This window comes from Microchirus variegatus, assembly GCF_963457635.1.
Source record: "Microchirus variegatus genome assembly, chromosome: 9".
Lineage (NCBI taxonomy): Eukaryota > Metazoa > Chordata > Actinopteri > Pleuronectiformes > Soleidae > Microchirus > Microchirus variegatus.
In genome coordinates this window covers 2843265-2863501 of record NC_139810.1, presented here as the reverse complement: position 1 = coordinate 2863501, position 20237 = coordinate 2843265, and the positions used below count along the sequence as shown (strand labels likewise).

Sequence of the window (20237 nt, the reverse complement as noted above, 5' to 3'; positions counted from 1 at the left end):
CGATGCTGAAATCGTCCTGGAGACAGATCCATAATCCCTGCGACGAATCGGAGTAGGACCCAGAGTCAGAAGACACTGTCGCTCGTGAAACTCCTCCACAAAGGACGTTCTTATTCTTCTGCGGTTCAATGTACGCAACTGGATGTGCCCGGACTAGTGGAGCAGGAGGATCTGCTGTTCAGGAGAAATGCTGTTTACAAGAGATTACAATACAACACAGCGTTCTTAGCAGTGGCTGAACTCCTTGTTTCGAACCTCCAGGGCTTCATAAACGAGGTAATGTCGCAGAAACACACCAAAAAAACAGCGCTAATTGGAATTTCTGGTCTCGGTCCGCTTTAACGCCGTGCTCAAGAGAGCCAATTTGTCCCGCCGTGGCTGCAGTTTGTTTAATAAATGTAATTTTTTTTATTAAAGTGGACTTGCCTTTTGTGTTTAAGGCTGTATCCCAATTCCACCCCTCAATATTCCTCAACAGTTCTTGTGCTGATATAACTAGTTGACATAGTATATTTTCGGAAATTATGGGCTATGATATTGCGCAGATGCACCTTAAGCAAAACGCTGTCAGAGCCATCAGTTTCCAGTGCTTCGGCGCATTAGTACGTTCATGTAAGGGGCAGGATTGAGCAGCTGAACTCAGCTTGTCAGCTCAAGCACTCAGCTTTATAAAATAGAGTTCGCAAGGCACCATAAAAATAATATATAATATACCAGTATGGCGATATTGTCTCAACTACATATCGCTTTCAAACATATACCGGTATCATTTTTAATACCGGTACACGCACACAGTCACAGATGACAGCGGACGTCAAAGAAAAAAGAAACTTTGATGATGAAAGGATGAAAGTATCTGGAGTTCAGTTACCACCAAGTCTCAGTTATGTGTCCACATAGTGAGACCTGCTCTGACTATTTCTGGTTCTAGCCTGGTTACTGAGACTAGGTTTGTGGACTGGTTCTGGTTCTGATGGAGAGTCTTCCCGCCTCCGCTGTTCCTTTGGTTCCCCTGGAGGAGATCAAGAAGAACCTATCCAAAGGTGATGAGTATGTGTCCTCAGCAGCAGCTAACGTCCAACGAACTCTGGCGATGGTCCAGACAAGAAAGGAGTCTTGGTCCTGGGGACGGAGCCAGTATACAAGGAGCGGGAGACATGGACCAGGCAGATGGACTTCATCATGTCCTGTGTTGGCTTTGCTGTTGGACTTGGGAACGTTTGGAGGTTCCCTTACCTGTGCTACAAGAATGGAGGAGGTAACACACACACACACACACAGCTGAAGCCCCGCCCCCTCATTGAGCTAGTCTCTGATTGGTCTACATGACCGTTGATAATTGTGAGTTCTGTATCTTTAAATATTAACTTCATGTTTCCCATGAGCCACAGACAGAGTGATGGGGGTGTGGCCTTTGGGAGAGGGCGTGAATTATGTGTTTTACAGTGTGTAACGAGTTATTGATCAGAGTGACAGCAACAGGTTCAAATTATCAGCTTTCATGACTGGGTGTGTGTATATGTGAGACTGTGTAAATCAGCAGGATGTGACATCACATCCTTGTTTTTTTAAAGGTCACCTGACTCATCAAATGATGCTCTTTAAAGGACCATTCTGCTGGGTTTTTTAAGATTAAGATTCCCTTATTAGTCCCGCAGTGGGGAAATTTCCAATCTCTGCATTTTAACCCATCCGTGAGTTAGTGAACGCACACAGTGAGGTGAAGTACATGCTAACCCAGCATTCAGCAGCGCTCGGGGAGCGGTGAGGGGGTCAGGTGCCTTGCTCAAGTGCACTTCAGCTGCGGACAGGTCGGTGTTCGAACCGGCTACCTTCCGGTCTCAAGCTTGAAGCCCTTACCACTTTCAGCTTTCTAGTAACTTCTGAGGGTGCGTGGCTATGAGGGGGTGGGGCTCAGCTTAACTTTCTCCTGATGAAGTGTAGCTAGTCCACTGTCTCAGTGAGGACATGGGGGAAGTGGACACGTGTGATTGACAGCTGCTGTCGGCCAATAACAGCCTGGTTACACGTCTGTGAACTTCCTGTTGATGTTGCGCGTCATTGAAATCATGACTGTGGAGGCCCAGTCTCTCATCGATGACATCACATCCTGTTTCCTCTGAGGTCGTCCTCTTTACACAGCTCCACAAGCCACGCCCACCTGACCACATCATGGTCTCACCTCCACTGACCTCTGAGTCGCCTCAGCCAATCAAACTCTCTGACGTCATCATCTGGAAGACAGACTGGGGAGTGCAGCTCCTGTGTTTTCACCTCTTTCGTCTTTAGTTTCATCATGTTGTAATATATGATATAAACATGACACCAAATTAAAGAATCTGTGTGTGTGTGTGTGCAGGTGTCTTCCTGATCCCGTACCTGCTCATGGTCTTTGTTGGAGGAATCCCGATCTTTTCCTGGAAACCTCTCTGGGTTAGCTCATGAAGGCAGGCGGCATCAACGCCTGGAACATTGCGCCGCTCTCTAAAGGTGAACTACACCACAAATTCATCACTGAGTGAATGTTTGTCACACACAGATTTTAACATTTTACAACACTGAGCAGTGACACGAGGACGCAGTGATACATTAATGCAGTTGATGCAATCACATAGAAACGTATGTAATCATATAGAAACGTATGTAATCATATAGAAACATAAACACATGTATGTGCAGAATGAAGAAAGTCATGTGACATGCTGTCCCCGCCCCTCAGGTCAGGGTTATGCCTCCATGGTTCTCGTGTTTTTAACCAACACCTACTACATCATTGTGTTGGCCTGGGCCCTCTACTACCTGGTCAAGTCGTTTAGCTCCACCCTGCCCTGGTCCACCTGTGGTAAAGAATGGAACACACCCAGCTGTGTGGAGACCTTCCAGAGTCAGGACTGTAAGAACAGCATCCTCGAAAACACCTTCACCAGCAACGTGACCTGTGCCCAGCTGGCAAACGCAAGCTCACCCTTCGTTGAGTTCTGGGAGTAAGTTTCTTCTGTCAGGGGGGCGGGGCAAGTTAGAGTGGGCGGGGCATTGAATTAAAAGAAGAAATTAATATTTAATGATGCCGTCGTCACTGAGTCTTCTGTCAACATTTGAACTATCAGGGCCTGTCCCAATTCAAACCCTAGCCCTAGATTTTGTGCGTTCCGGTGAGGGGGTAGGGTGTCCCAATACTTTAGGGAGCATGGGGAAGTACCTATCCTCCCCTAAAAATGCCCCTCGCCACAAAATCAGCTCTGGACCAGGCTTGCGGCCAAAGGGAGTATCCCATGATGCCTTGCGCACTCAGTCAGCGACAATTTTCTGGAACAATATGGCGGCTAGCAGTGCGACGACTATATGCAAGCAGAATATTTACGCAAATACGGCTGTAAAAAAATCTGAAATGTGTTGGAATGTGTTGGTTAGATGTATATGCATGTACTTTTAAGTTATAGTTTGAAAATGACCATGACTGGGCAGTGTCCCGGTGTATACATGCGGATGTTTCATGCTAATTCTGAAACATCCCGACTATTGCGAGCATACGGCGAACACGTCTTCTGTTGCGTAGATTTCTTCTGTTGATTTATCAAACGAAGATAAATCAACATTGCCCACACAACAGGCAGGAGCGCCGTTGGAACCGGCTTTTTCAAACAATAATGAAATTGAAAATAGTACTTCTTCTGTATGGTGGTATTGCAGTTCACAGGCAATGTGTATCACTGCTATCGACTGGACTGGGGTGAAATCAGACACGTCAATGATACGCGTAGGGAACATGTTCGCTACGCTAATTTGCATACTAGTGGTGTCCCATTTGTTAGGGGAAAATTTTCCCTTGCACTTTACTCATTGAGGGGACTTTACTGTGGAGGGAATTCAGAGCAAGTGAGAGAATTGGGACGGGGCCTTAGTGACAGAAGACTTCATTACAACACAGACTGCTGCTCACTCTGTCCTCTGTCCGTCTCCTGTCCTCTGTCCCTCACCTCTGTCTGTCTCCTGTCCTCTGTCCGTCTCCTGTCCTCAGTCCAGGAACAAGGTGCTGGACATCTCGTCTGGTCTGGATGAACCTGGACGTCTGAACTGGGAGATCCTGCTGTGTTTAATGGCCGTGTGGGTGATTGTTTATTTCTGTGTGGAAGGGAGTCAAATCCACTGGGAAGGTACGTGTGTGTGTGTGGGAATGACACTAAACATTGTTTTAGTGACAAACACATAATGACGCACTTAATATATACTGTGTGAACTCATCAGAGTTAACCACACTGTGTGTGTGTGTGTGTGTGTGTGTGTGTGTGTGTGTGTGTGTGTGTCAGGTGGTCTACATCACAGCCACCTTCCCGTACCTGGTCCTCATCATCCTGCTGATCAGAGGTGTGACTCTTCCTGGAGCTTATGATGGAATCATGTACTAATCAGTCCTGATTGGTCCAAACTGTCCCAGGCTCGTGTTTGTGTGTGTTCATGTGTACTGTACAGTATATCAAACATAAACCACATCAGTGGAGGAGAAGGTGAATGAAGAAGAAAATCACTTCACTGACCTCTGTGCAGGTGTGGATAGACGCCGGGACTCAGGTCTTCTTCTCATACGGCATCGTTTTTTTTGTGCTCTGACGACGCTACAACCGCTTTAACAACGACTGCCACAAGTACAACACACACGCGCGCACACACACAAATACAAATACTAACATGTGTATCTTGTTTGTGCAGAGATGCCTTCATCATCGCCATCATCAACAGTGGAACCAGTTTCTTAGCTGGTTTTGTCGTCTTTTCTACTCTGGGCTTCATGGTTGCAGAGCAGGGAGTGGACATCTCATAGGTGGCTGTGTCAGGTACACACACACACACACACACTTACATGTCCCCACAAGGAAAAATGTCCCCACAAAAATTATAAAAAAATGCATATACTTCTGCACACAGGAAGTAGATTGTCCGAAACAGGAAGTGCCATTTAAATTGCATGTACATTGACCAATCGGCTCCAAACTTCATATGTGAGACCAGGGACGGCTCTGAACACGTCTGCAAGCCATTACCTGCACACAGGAAATGGATCTGCCCAGAGAGGAAGTGACCCATCACTTTGCCATATATTGACTAATCTGCTCTAAACTTCACATGCGAGATAAGTGACCCAGGCAGAATCCAGCCCAGGGCTTACCCAGCCTGGTTGTGGCGCTGGCGGTTCTGAGGGCCCGCACAATGCTGCTTGCAGCTTTAATTTATAGTTATATTCTCAGGCAGACACCAGACACTTGATTCACTCTCCATGTTTGCTCAGGTGTTGTTTTGTTTTTGTTTTATCATACCACATCTATTTCACTCAACTGAAAGTGAAATAAAGAGAGGGGAGAACCATTTTTGGTTGTTATGCTTCTTTTTATGCATACAATAAAAATACTTTCTTGTACTTGATCCTCACTTCCTTAGGTATACCAAGTTTTTAACAAAGATTCAAGAAAACAGACACACACACACAAACTTACTCTTCCACACCAAAGTCGATAGAGAATATCAGTGATTTTAACATCACAGCACACAGGAGTTGTTGATCCACTGCTGCCTCCATTAGGCCTGTCACGATAACAAATTTTGCTGGACGATAAATTGTCTCAGAAATTATTGCGATAATCGATAATATTGTTGTTCTGAGATCATTTTCATCTAATGCAATGCAGATACACCTTTTCAAAGAGAAATAAACTTTTATTTTTAAGGAATATTTAACAGTAGAACACATTAAATTAACAAACAAGCAAAAGCAATAAATAAAATGGTTGAGCTGCACTCTGCTGTGGTAGGCTACGCCAGGAGTCCTGCCTCCCCACACACCATGCTAGTGAAAAGTGACTGACATGAGGGTTCACTCATCGTTACTCTGGCTTTACACGGCAACGATCCCGGGTGAAACCGACAAAATATTTTATCAGATGTGCTTAAAAACGCAAAAAAATGAACCCACCCTCCAGAGTGGAAATCTTAAAAACGCTCCGCTGTCAACTCTTTAGACGGGAACGCGACAGCGCTGCTCACGCTGACACGACGCTGAAGTTGTCACCACATTCGACGCCGAAGTTGGAGAACCTGAGGCGAATGTGGTACCAACTTCAGCGTCGTGTCAGCGTGAGCAGCGCTGTCGCGTTCCCGTCTAAAGAGTTGACAGCGGAGCGTTTTTAAGATTTCCACTCTGGAGGGTGGGTGATACTGATCCAGGAGTCATTTCAGCAATTACGCCGAGTGGGCGACTCAGCGCTACTAGAGAGAAGTAGAAGGAAGTTTCAGCGCATGCGCGCTCCTGGTGTTGTTGTATGGCAGTGCTTCACAGCGCCACCTAGCCACCTGGCATGCATACTACATCAAATTTCACACACTTTAGGACCCGAGAGAGAGAGACGGGGAAAACAAAAAAGCATGCAAATGGCATTTATCGCGGCCAGAAAAATTATCGAGCAAGGTTTAATTATCGTGCGATTAATTGATTTATTGAATATCGCGACAGGCCTAGCCTCCATCACTAAGTTCAAATGTCTGATTTTGTCACTTCAGTGTTTGAAATCCTTTGTTAAAAATTACCTCAGTGACACAAAGTGACCACACGAGGCAGCAGTAGACCAGCAGCTCCTGTGTCCCTGTGAGCTAAAATCACTGATCTTCTCTATGGACTTTGGTGTGGGAGAGTGAGTGGTTTACATCAGACTGATTGCAGAGGTGTTCAGTCATGTGTGTGTTGTGGTTCAGGTCCAGGTCTGGCCTTCATCGCGTATCCAAAGGCCATCTCTCTGCTGTCTGTGTCGCCGCTGTGGGCGGCGCTCTTCTTCATCATGCTGCTGCTGCTCTGCTGGTGATCAACTCCCACAATCCTTCACTTCCACCACACTGTCACCATGACATCACAGCAGGTCATTGTGATACAGCGAGGCGTTCACTGACGCTCAGGGATTCAAGCCTTCATCTGTGAAAACCTCCAGCATTAATGACATCATCATCATCAACATGTATTTAAATGACTCTGTCTCTCAGTTTGTGGCAGTTGAAAGATTCCTCGCAGGGATTCTGGATCTGTTTCCAGGACAATTTCAGCATCGTTATAAGAGAGAAATCGCCGTGGTGATCTACTGCTCACTCTGCTTCATCATCAACATCTCCATGGTGACGCAGGTGACAACAACGACACACACTGATGATGTCACTTGATTTCATTTCACTTATAATTCACCAATATTTTTGGGATAAATCACTGACTTGTTTTGTTCATTGAATGCATTAAAGGTTTTGTGTGTGTGTGTAGGGAGGAATGTACGTCTTCCTGTTGTTCGATTATTACTCGGCCAGTGGAATGACTCTGCTGTGGCAGGCCTTCTGGGCTTGTGTCGTTGTGGCCTGGGTCTATGGTATGTGACACACGCACACACACACACACATGCACGTCACTGTTTGACCTGATGATGTCACTTCCTGTGGACTGACCGTGTGCAGGTGCTGACCGCTTCATGGACGACATCGCTCGTATGATCGGGTATCGTCCGTTCTTCTGGGTCAAGTGGTGCTGGTTGTTTGTGACTCCATGTGTGTGTATGGTGAGAGGAAACACACACACACTTCACTCATCGATATGGTTACGAGTTCCTAATTTTTTAAATATGATCAAAATCTTGACGTCCCACATTCAAACGACCTGACCTTTGACCCACTGTGTGTGTGTGTGGTGGCTCCGCCCCCTCTGCAGGGCATCTTCCTGTTTCACCTGATCACCTACGAACGTCTGACGTACAACAACGTGTACGTGTATCCGTGGTGGGGCGAGGTGATTGGCTGGTTCCTGGCGCTGTCGTCCATGCTCTGTATTCCTCTCACATTTGTCTACAAACTCTTCAGAGCCAAAGGCTCCTTCACTGAGGTTAGCTCCGCCCACTCTGACATCACACACACCATTAACCAATCAGACGCCTGAACGTTGACTGTGTGTTGCAGCGCTGGTCTTACCTGACCACACCAGTGTGGGGCGCTCATCACCGGGAGTACATGGCCACGCCCCTGGCGCCGGGTGTCCATGACGACAGGTCGTCATTTTTGAGACCGCCTTTCAGGGCATTGACCAGTCGCAGAGCTCCACCTCCTTGACCTGAGCCATTGACCAGTCGTCACCATGGAGACGAGTAAAACAGATCAATGAAGCAGCTCAAGAAGACAGTGTTCCTCATATCAGATGAACGCTCTGTATTTGATTTGACTCCGACAATCGGAGCCTGAGGGCTGTTTTTACTGAAATGTATGATGTGCAGTAACCAGCCGCATCCCCTTCCCCCTTTAACAACAATATTGTTCTATATATTTACATGGTCTTATAATGTAGGTTAGTTAGTGTAATGTATGTAAGGGAAAAACATTATTCGGCCTACTCTAAAGTTATCAGCTCCCAGCAAATCGATTGTAACGGCAGACTATCAATGTACATATCTGTGTTGATAGAATGTTGCAATTTGAAGGATTTATGTCCGCCGCTGCCGGAAATATAGTGCTGAGAAAGTAGTCGCTCAAAAATCCATGCGATGCGAGGTTAGTTTTGTTTCAAATATTATTCTATCAACACAGATATGTACATCGATAGTCTGCCGTTACAATCGATTTGCCTCGGGTGCACTGTGGAGTCGGTATGAGTGTTTTTAATGCCATGCTAACATGTATCATTGACTTGCGCTAGCCATAGCATCAGCGAACTCGGCAACTAGAAGAACTGAATGAAATTTCTTGAAAACGTCTCCTGACGTCTCCATCACACCGGCTGAGTTGGAAAATAGGTCTTATGTTCAAAATTCCGAACTATCCCTTTAAGTATCCTAACTCTGGGACTCACAGGCAGACTGACAGAGGATGCCAAACTGTTAACATATGTGTTTTATGTTCGGCATTGTCTCAGTTCTCCTCAGATCTGAGCTGCTTCCAATCAAGCTTTTCAACTTAACTCATCTCTGACTCCAGGAAACTCCATCTTCGGCCAACTCTCTAGATAATCAAATCTCCGCAACAATGTTTATTTCCTTACTTAGTTTATATAGGTTTTATTTAAGTTATTTCCACTGTAACTCACAATACCTCACACGTTAAACTCGGCTTTAACACGGTCAGAAAAAGCGTGTGCTCCTCAGGCTCTTCATTCATCCACACCGCCTCACTTCCTTCAACACCGCATTCCTTCTTAAAGAGACAGACGCCCATTTTTTATCCGTCCCACCAAAATGATTAACAACATCAAAATATGAGTTATCAGAGTTTGTGCAAATAATAATTTAATAATAATGATAATTTAAATTACTTATCTTTTTTAAATGCAAGTAAATTATTAACAAAAACTACAAAATACAAAGTATATACAACACAGTGAACCGAAATTACTATGAACTACTTTATCAGTCACACGGCACCTACACAGTATTTTATTCGTCACATATATATTTTCACATACTTTTCAAAATTACAAAGTTTTTCCATGTTCTTTCATTCATTCGGAATAAAAAAAAAATGTTACTGTTTGATTCTACTTTTGGAGTAATACAAGGTCAAAGTTCACATATCTTTATCTTTCTTTGTTACATTGAGCAATATTCAAAACAGATGCAGGATGGAAAAATACCTCCGCAGATCAAACAGGTGACTGAGTCTTTTTATTCTCGGTAGAGAAAAGAGTAAAAGTCGAGTTGAATCGCTCTATTGATGGTCAGTGTTGAGGGCAGCAGGCTGACAAAGATAACAGGAATACAGAGGGATATAGAAGTGTTTCACCCCAGGAATGTTCTTCTAGATGCAGGAAACAGTACAGTTGGAGTTAGTTTCACACAAGCTGAAGCATAGATTTAACACATGTAATTCACAATACAACAGTTATTAAATCTCTTAAAATGGAATCTTAAACTTTTTAGTAAGGGCATCCCAGGATTACAGGCTGCTTGAGGTAGCGTTACACAAACCATGTGACAATCAGATTATATCGATGAGTGGTTCTTTCATTCACCACCTGAATTGATGCATTTGGCCTCCTTGTGCTCAAATACTATAAACATTAGTCTCCATCTGGGTTGTGAACTAACATTTTGATCCATGACACTCGTTCAAATTTTGATGTCAAAACTTATATACTATCAAATGTCCTATTTGATGCTGATGGTACTGGCTGGATACGAATATTTTGCATCAGGATTTAAATACAAAGTGGATTGCACAAGTAATTTTTTTTTATAAGGATTTTTGCTTGGCTGGTTTCATACAAATGAATAACTTCAAAAAGTAAATGACGTTGTTTTTTTTTTTTTTTTTTTTTTAATCTCAAGGAAGAGGGAGAGCATGTTTGTTTGTGAGTGAGGGAAGTAGATGAATGGGCGTGGCCTCCGTTCCCAGTCTCTTCATTGAGACACTGTCCACACTCACAGGTGTAGAGTCACCCACTCTGACTGGTTCTGGTTTATTTACGAATCACCTGGTCTGTGGACTGGCGCTTGAACTGATTCTGGCTTTAGTCTGGTTTGTTGGAGACAGTTTGTGGACCTGTGTTTTGACTGGTTCTGGTTCCTGGTCCTGATGGAGAATCTTCCCACCTCCTCTGGTTCTCTGGATCTCCTGGAGGAGACCAACAAGAACCCGTCTCCTCTGCCCAACGACAGGGACGTGGTCCCAGGGGCGGAGCCAGGATCCCAGGAGCGAGAGACATGGACCAGGCAGATGGACTTCATCATGTCCTGTGCTGGCTTTGCTGTTGGACTCGGAAACGTTTGGAGGTTCCCTTATCTTTGCTACAAGAATGGAGGAGGTAACACACACTGCCTCCATCACTAAGTTCAAATGTCTTATTTTGTCACTTCAGTGTTTGAAATCCTTTGTTCAGATTGACCTCAGTGACACAAAGTGACCACACGAGGCAGCAGAGGACCTGCAGCTCCTGTGTTTTCACCTCCTTCCTCTTAAGTTTCATCAACATGTTGTAATGATGCTGCTGATATCAACATGACACCAAATTATAGGAGCTGTGTGTGTGTGTGTGTGCAGGTGTCTTCCTGATCCCGTACCTATTCATTGTCTTGGTTGCAGCAATCCCGATCTTCTTCTTGGAAACCTCTCTGGGTCAGTTCATGAAGGCCGGCGGCATCAAGGCGTGGAACATCGCGCCGCTCTCTAAAGGTGAACTACACCACAAATTAATCACTGAGTGAATGTTTGTCACACAGACATTTTAATATTAAACAAAACTGAACAGGAACCGGTTTTATGAACTGTTAAAATGTCTGTGTGTGACAAACAATTACTCAGTGATGTATTTGTCATTTCTCATATGTCATACCCTAGAGCAGTGATTCTCAAAGTTTTGATACCTGAGGGCCAATTTAGGAACCCAAGATTGGACTGAGGGCCACCAAAGGAAAAAAAAATCCCATTTGTAATCATTTTAATGACCAGATTGCAGTTCTACAGTTTACACTTATTGGTCTGTATCCAGTGATGTCCAATAAACATTTAACAAGCTTAGTAGCTCCTGGGTTAAAACTATTAACTGTAATTCATTGTAATTCATTGAAATGTTTCTGTGGGCTGACATTGGCCTGCGGGCCACACTTTGAGAACCAATGCCCTAGAGTCATGTGACATGCTGTCCCCGCCCCTCAGGTCTGGGTTACTCCTCCATGGTCATCGTGTTTTTCTATAGCACCTACTACATCATTTTGTTGGCCTGGGCCCTCTACTACCTGGTCAAGTCATTTAGCTCCACCCTGCCCTGGTCCACCTGTGGTAACGAATGGAACACACCCAGCTGTGTGGAGACCTTCCAGTTCCAGGACTGTAAGAACAGCAGCCTCACCAACATCACCATCACCGGCAACATGACCTGTACCCAGCTGGCAAATGCAAGCTCACCCATCATGGAGTTCTGGGAGTAAGTTCTGCTTCTGTCAAGACTTCATTACAACACAGACTGCTGCTCAGTCTGTCTCTGTCCCTCACCTCTGTCCATCTCCTGTCCTCTGTCCAGGAACAAGGTGCTGGACATCTCGTCTGGTCTGGATGAACCTGGACGTCTGAACTGGGAGATCCTGCTGTGTTTAATGGCCGCCTGGGTGCTAGTTTATTTCTGTGTGTGGAAGGGAGTCAAATCCACTGGGAAGGTATGTGTGTGTGTGTGTGTGAATTTTAATTTCGGATATCCAAAATGCTAAACTATTCCAGATATCCAGAATGTAATTGTGGATATCTGGAATTGAAAGCCCAGTACACATGAATGTCAAAAGTGACTTCACTTGTCCTAGGAAGAATGACATTGTGGAGATCTAGAAGAATGAAAGGAGCCGTCACTGGTGTTCAGTGAAAGAAAATCTGACTCTTGATGTAAAATAAACTAAAACTGAGTCAGGGAGTCATTAGACCCGAATGAGGGAGTGTTTGTGTGTTCATACAGCGTGGGAATGTCACTAAACAGTGTTATAGTGACAAACACACACTGACACACTTAATCTGTACTGTGTGAACTCATCAGTGTTAACCAACACTTTGTGTGTGTGTGTGTGTGTGTGTGTGTGTGTGTGTGTGTGTGTGTGTGTGTGTGTGTGTGTGTGTGTGTGTGTGTGTGTGTGTGTGTGTGTGTGTGTGTGTGTGTGTGTGTGTAAGGTGGTCTACATCACAGTCCCCTTCCCGTACCTGGTCCTCATCATCCTGCTGATCAGAGGTGTGACTCTTCCTGGAGCTTATGATGGAATTATGTACTACATCAGTCCTGATTGGTCCAAACTGTCCCAGGCTCAGGTCAGTGTGTGTTTGTGTGTGTTCATATGTACTGTACAGTGTATCAAACACAAACTACATCAGTGGAAGAGAAGGTGAATGAAGAAGAAAACCGACGCGCGCAGACACACACTCATTTGACCTCTGACCTCTGTGCAGGTGTGGATAGACGCTGGGACTCAGATCTTCTTCTCGTACGCCATCGGCATTGGTGGTCTGACGGCGCTGGGAAGCTACAACCGCTTTAACAATGACTGCCACAAGTACAACACACACACACACACACACACACACACAAATACACAAATACTGACGTGGTGTCTTGTTTGTGCAGAGACGCCTTCATCATCGCCGTCATCAACAGTGGAACCAGTTTCTTAGCTGGTTTTGTCGTCTTTTCTACTCTGGGCTTCATGGCTGCAGAGCAGGGAGTGGACATCTCAGAGGTGGCTGTGCCAGGTACACACACACACACGTGTGCTTTAAGGCGTGCTTTGACCATAAACTATATTTCCCACAATGCATGGTGAATGCGTTACCCGTAAAGTGACGGCCTCCCACCACTAGATCGCAGTGTGTCGTATGTGCATCATGCAACAAGTGAAATTGAGATTGAGACTGTGATCTCAGCAGAATGTGTTCACAAAAACCACAACCAAAAAATGATGAGGCAGTGAAAGCGAGATTTATTGTGGCTGAAGAAATTACCCCTGCTTCAAAGTCTTTTTATGAGGGATGTTGAAGGTGTGTGAGCAGGTGTGTGAGCAGGTGTGTGAGCAGGTCTGCCCTGACCAGATACAGACTTTTTATTCTAGTTGAGTTGAGTTGAGGGAGCTAGGGGTAAGAACGTTCCCCTAAGAAATAAGACACACCTCCATTACGTCATTACGTCATCCAGACTTGACGCTCGCGGACTGCTACATCAACAAGCCGATGCGATAGGCTTGTTGTCGTTTTTCACCAGTCAATCAATAATCAATACTCACACGTGTGTGCAGAGGTGTTCAGTCATGTGTTTGTTGTGGTTCAGGTCCAGGTCTGGCCTTCATCGCGTATCCAAAGGCCGTCTCTCTGCTGCCTGTGTCACCGCTGTGGGCGGCGCTCTTCTTCATCATGCTGCTGCTGCTCGGCCTCGACAGTCAGGTAATCAACTCCCACAATCCTTCAGCGAGGCGTCACTGACGCTCAGGGATTCAAACGTTCATCTGTGACAACGTCCAGCATTAATGACATCATCATCATCATCAACATTTATTTAAATGACTCTGTCTCTGTGTCTCAGTTTGTGGCAGTTGAAGGATTCGTCACAGGGATTCTGGATCTGTTTCCAGGACGATTTCAGCATCGCTATAAGAGAGAAATCGCCGTGGCGATCTGCTGCTCACTCTGCTTCATCATCGGCATCTCCATGGTGACGCAGGTGACAACAACGACACACACTGATGATGTCACATGATTTAATTTCACTTATAATTCACCAATATTTTTAGGATGAATCGATGACTTGTTTTGTTCATTGAATGCATTAAAGCGGACCTAGACCGGAAGTTCCAATTAACGCTGTTTAGTGTGTATCTGCGTCATTACCTTGTTTACGAAGCCCTGAAGGTTCTAAACAAACAGTTCAGCCACTGCTGAGAACGATGTGTTTTATTGTAATCTCAGGCTCAGCGAGATCTCTGAAAAAACCTGGTCCGGTTACGTAAACAACGGTTCTTCTGAACAGCATATCATCCTGCTCTGGGCACTAGTCCGGGCACATCCGGTAGCGTACATTGAACCGCAGAAGAAGAATAACGTCCGTTGTGGAGGTGTCTTCTGACTCTGGGTCTGACTCCGGGTCAAACGTCGTCAAAGGGACTGCGGCGGGGAGTCGTGCAGAAGCTATTTTTAAACACTGTTAAAACAATGTTTTGATAATGAGGAGCAGTGCATCCACCGTTCCTGAGGGGGGAGAGCGGGTGTGCTGAATAGTACTGGCCAATCACAAGACTCTGTCTTCTGGGGGTGAGAGTTCACTCTGAAATATCGCGGCTCAAGAACAGTGTCAGAAAAGAGGATTTCTATCGGCTCGTTTACAGCAACTAGGAGGTTTTGTGTGTGTGTGTGTTTGCAGGGAGGAATGTACGTCTTCCAGTTGTTTGATTATTACTCGGCCACTGGAATGACTCTGCTGTGGCAGGCCTTCTGGGAGTGTGTCGTTGTGGCCTGGGTCTATGGTATGTGACGCACACACATACACACAGACGTCACTGTTTGACCTGATGATGTCACTTCCTGTGGACTGACCGTGTGCAGGTGCTGACCGCTTCATGGACGACATCGCTCGTATGATCGGGTATCGTCCGTTCTTCTGGGTCAAGTGGTGCTGGTTGTTTGTGACTCCATGTGTGTGTATGGTGAGAGGAAACACACACACAATTCACTCATCGCTATGGTTACGAGTTCCTAATTTTTAAATATGACGAAAATGTTTACGTCCCACATTCAAACGACCTGACCTTTGACCCACTGTGTGTGTGTGGTGGCTCCGCCCCCTCTGCAGGGCATCTTCCTGTTTCACCTGATCACCTACGAACGTCTGACGTACAACAACGTGTACGTGTATCCGTGGTGGGGCGAGGTGATTGGCTGGTTCCTGGCGTTGTCCTCCATGCTCTGTATTCCTCTCACTTTTGTCTACAAACTCTTCAGAGCCAATGGCTCCTTCACTGAGGTTAGCTCTGCCCACTCTGACATCACACACACCATTAACCAATCAGACGCCTGAACGTTGACTGTGTGTTGCAGCGCTGGTCTTACCTGACCACACCAGTGTGGGGCGCTCATCACCGGGAGTATAAGGACATGCCCCTGGCGCCGGGTGGCGACAACAAGGGGGTCCGAGACAGCCTTTTAGATCGTCGACCAATCGCAGAGCTCACACACACAGTTTAGGCCGACGCCCACAATCTGTTCTTCTGTCATGTGATCAGAGAGAAAGATGATGTCGCGTCAAATTAGTCTGATGATCAATGTAATCTAATCTGTAATCATTCGTTCACATATCAGTTAATCTGAAACAGCAGAGGCGGAGTCACATGGTCAGATGACACACCCACTGCATTTCCCAGCAGGCAGTGGGATTTTCACCTTCAACTCATGAACGTCATTGAAATATTTAACATTGTTTATTCGATTCTAAAAATATAAGTTGAGTTTGTTCGTAAATTTAATGATCATTTTGTGTATTTGTGATGTTAATGACGCTCAGCTAACGAGACGCTAACTAGTCCCATTCTGATGATGTCATTATTTGTTTCATTGACCTCTGACCCCTGAGAGGGTCACATGTTCTAATCCACTGTCATCATTGTAGTTTCTTCAGCAATAAATTGGGCATTGGGCTTAACGTATTGCGTCACTTCCTGTTCCTCCGCTGTGTGTGTCCCCTGCTCTCTCTGTGATTATCTCTCTACTGTCACGATCGATGAACTGAACAAGCACTCGTTTTGTAAAAATTGGTTAATACTGTCACCCGCTGCTTTTGCTTAAACTCTATATTTCACGTAACTTTGCAGATTTGCATACAGTGGTTTTAGCTAGCGTAACAAGCTAGCTTAGCAACGATGGCTTCTCCCTCTCCTTCTCCTGCTCTCTCTTGTGTTGTGTGCCACATGTTTAGTTGCTCCTCTGCCTCCTTTAGCGATAAAGATTATTATAAAAAGTGTAACTTGTTGGTCAGGATGGAGGCGAGGTTTAGTGAAGTAGAAGCTAAGTCAGTTAGCCAGTCCGCTGTAGTGGCTATGGACGGGAGCGTACCTATGTCCCCCGATTCCTATGTTCCCCGCTTTTCCATGACAGGTCCAATAATATATAGGGATTATTTTTCCACCATTATTTCCGTGAAAGATTCGCACTGAAAGCTACGAAAAGTAATGCACGTGTTTTTACGGTGTTACGTAATTTTCGGTCTCAAAGTTGGCCCTCCAAACAATGAGTCATGTAGACCTGAAATTATTACTCGGCCACTGGAATGGCACATTGATTTATGATTCTGAGCTCAGGGGCCTCATTTATAAAACTGCGTAGGACCGACGTCAAAATTGGCGTATGCACGAAGCACAGAAAGTGCTTACGCACAAAAATATCCTGATTTATAAAACAGTGCGCCGAACGTCCTACGCCTATTTCCCTTTATAAATCACAATCCACTCTAAATGTGGCGCACCTGTTTGCGGGTCATACCACGCCCATATTTGCCGATAAATATTCAGAGAAACGCCCCTCATAAATATTGATTCATGACAGAAATCGGAGAGAAAGGCCAAATAACGTAATTTCACGAGGTGGAAGTACTTGTCGGAAAGTGGCCGAGGTGAAAAAAAAGTGATCAGACATTAAAGTAGACGCAAAAAAGCGCCTGGAGTCACACAGGCAGAGCGTCTGTGCCACGGGCGAGGAACAGGCCAACCGGAGCTCACCCCGCTGGATGAAAAACTGGCGGGGATCATCGGGGAATCCCTCCTGAGTGGAGAGGTGACGGAGGTTTAGGGGGACACCCATGCAGGTGTCGCGCCAATGTAGGTATCCCCGACAGAAAGTGTTGCCGCGGAGGCGGAGAAACAGTGGTGCGCTTGCTTTCACCCAAGAAAATTAAAACAATTGCATTGTTTAATGATGTATTTTATGTATACTTCACATACTACTCTATAACGTCTGGCAAAGATATGGGGGAAACACATTATTTCAGACTGTTTAGCTGTCCCCATATTTTCGGCTAGAATAGAAGAAAGCTGTTCATAATACCAGAGGTTATAGACTAGTATGTGAAGTATACATAAAATAAATCATTAAACAATGCAATTTTTAGTTTTAATTTACTTTGGTGAAAGCAAGCGCACCACTGTTTCTCCGCCTCCGTGGCCAGGGTAAACACTTTCTGTCGGGGATACCTACATTGGCACAACACCTGTCGCCAGAAACCCGAGTGTTGTGAGCACTTAGAGCGGGACTGGCACAGCGTGGTTTCTGCGGGTGCTCCTCTAAGGATGGGCCCAATGCCGCACACAGATCCAAGAGGAAGCTCGTGGGAGTCGGAAACGGCTCATCAGCCACTCATCACTGTTGGCCAGTGGATCTAGCTCGTCTCGGAAGTTCCGCTCCCTCCGTATCCTTCCGTTTGCCACATCCTCCAACAGTGCCAAAGCATTGTGCGCCATGACGCATTGTGAGTACCTGCCTTTATATGCCCATCGATTAGGTATCTGCTACACGTGTTAGAATTACCCTGATATCAGTGAATACGTAATTTGCCCTACTGTTGTCTTACTATTGTCCTAAATCATAGGTTTCCCGTGTGCACTCCAGGGAGTTAGTTTGTTTGTTCATTGTAGAAATGTAGTTGTTTTTATCCATTTCTTGCAAATAAACTGTTCATATATGAGAGGTAATATAACTTATAATTTATTTTACACGATCAGTTTCACACATTTCTCCCGTTTCTTTCTTCTGCCATCAGTGGCGCAGTTTCGCTTTACCCCAGATATGTGCGTACGCATGGGTCAGAGTTGGCGTGGAGGACCGCACATTTTCCCGTCAAGTTCTCTTTTTATAAATCCCATGGTTTGCGTAGAGTGGCGTACGCCTTCTTTTGTGCGTACGCAACGTTTATAAATGAGGCCCCAGATCTTCCACCGAAATGGTTGCTTTTCCCAAAAAAGTTTTTTTTTGTTAGTTTTTTTAAAAACCATTGACTGGCCCCCAACTGACAAGACGAGACACTTAGGGCCAATTCCAATTCCTATCTTAAAGGGATACTTCACCGATTTGAATGTGGCTTTGTATTGCTAGAATAGCAGTAGTTTTTCTTAGAAAATGTGCTTCCTCCCTCAGTTTTGTAAAGAGTTGTAAAAAAAATCTGTTTTCCATTTTCAAAATGTGCCCGACTGTGATAAAAACGCGTCATTTGACTCACAGTAGGGCACATTTGGATAAGGGAAAACAGATTTTTTTACAATTCAGGGAAAAACTGAGGGAGGGAAGCACATTTTCTAAAAAATACTACTGCTATTCTAGCAAAACAAAGCCACATTCAAATCGGTGAAGTATCCCTTTAACCTTCAATCTTAACGCTCAAGCTCAACCCTTAATCTTAACTGGCCTCAAAACCAAGTGTTGAGGGTTATTTTGTCACTTAGAAATGGGACACCCCTTAAATGCAGATACGTCTTCAGACTGTAGGGGGCAGAATAACGCCAAAGCTGCGTCCAGTCTGTTTACAAAAGGCTGTGTTTTGTTCATTCAGACTCACCCGTACTGTAAAGCATCCCAGATTAAGAAGGAATAATAATAATAATAAAATTCATAAAATGATATGAAGGTTAAATGTTGGTGAAGGGTTGATTTATTTGTGTTGTTTTTTTTACATATAAAAGTCAAACCTTTGTATTGCAGGAGGGTATTTTGAACGGGTGCGGGTGTGCTGAATAGTACTGGCCAATCACAAGACTCTGTCTTCTGGGGGTGAGAGTTCACTCTGAAATATCGCGGCTCAAGAACAGTGTCAGAAAAGAGGATTTCTATCGGCTCGTTTACAGCAACTAGGAGGTTTTGTGTGTGTGTGTGTGTGTGTGTTTGCAGGGAGGAATGTACGTCTTCCAGTTGTTTGATTATTACTCGGCCACTGGAATGACTCTGCTGTGGCAGGCCTTCTGGGAGTGTGTCGTTGTGGCCTGGGTCTATGGTATGTGACGCACACACATACACACAGACGTCACTGTTTGACCTGATGATGTCACTTCCTGTGGACTGACCGTGTGCAGGTGCTGACCGCTTCATGGACGACATCGCTCGTATGATCGGGTATCGTCCGTTCTTCTGGGTCAAGTGGTGCTGGTTGTTTGTGACTCCATGTGTGTGTATGGTGAGAGGAAACACACACACAATTCACTCATCGCTATGGTTACGAGTTCCTAATTTTTAAATATGACGAAAATGTTTACGTCCCACATTCAAACGACCTGACCTTTGACCCACTGTGTGTGTGTGGTGGCTCCGCCCCCTCTGCAGGGCATCTTCCTGTTTCACCTGATCACCTACGAACGTCTGACGTACAACAACGTGTACGTGTATCCGTGGTGGGGCGAGGTGATTGGCTGGTTCCTGGCGTTGTCCTCCATGCTCTGTATTCCTCTCACTTTTGTCTACAAACTCTTCAGAGCCAATGGCTCCTTCACTGAGGTTAGCTCTGCCCACTCTGACATCACACACACCATTAACCAATCAGACGCCTGAACATTGACTGTGTGTTGCAGCGCTGGTCTTACCTGACCACACCAGTGTGGGGCGCTCATCACCGGGAGTATAAGGACATGCCCCTGGCGCCGGGCGGCCACAACAAGGGGGTCCGAGACAGCCTTTTAGATCGTCGACCAATCGCAGAGCTCACACACACAGTTTAGGCCGACGCCCACAAGTACTGTAAAGCATCC

General features: G+C 45.3%; 1 pseudogene across 1 annotated transcript; it reads left to right on the top strand.

Annotated features, from left to right (window-relative positions):
* Nucleotides 1-973: 973 nt before the first annotated feature.
* On the top strand, nucleotides 974-20207 carry LOC310931750 (annotated as a pseudogene). Its single transcript has 31 exons — nucleotides 974-1043; nucleotides 1103-1258; nucleotides 2360-2490; nucleotides 2720-2984; nucleotides 4024-4154; nucleotides 4308-4441; nucleotides 4546-4643; nucleotides 4708-4832; nucleotides 6742-6844; nucleotides 6972-7161; nucleotides 7292-7394; nucleotides 7480-7580; nucleotides 7730-7900; nucleotides 7975-8063; nucleotides 10515-10804; nucleotides 11041-11172; nucleotides 11656-11923; nucleotides 12020-12152; nucleotides 12652-12786; nucleotides 12925-13028; nucleotides 13100-13224; nucleotides 13796-13908; nucleotides 14048-14185; nucleotides 14882-14984; nucleotides 15064-15164; nucleotides 15311-15481; nucleotides 15556-15645; nucleotides 19387-19489; nucleotides 19569-19669; nucleotides 19816-19986; nucleotides 20061-20207. The product of its transcript is annotated as an uncharacterized misc_RNA (transcript).
* Nucleotides 20208-20237: the final 30 nt, after the last annotated feature.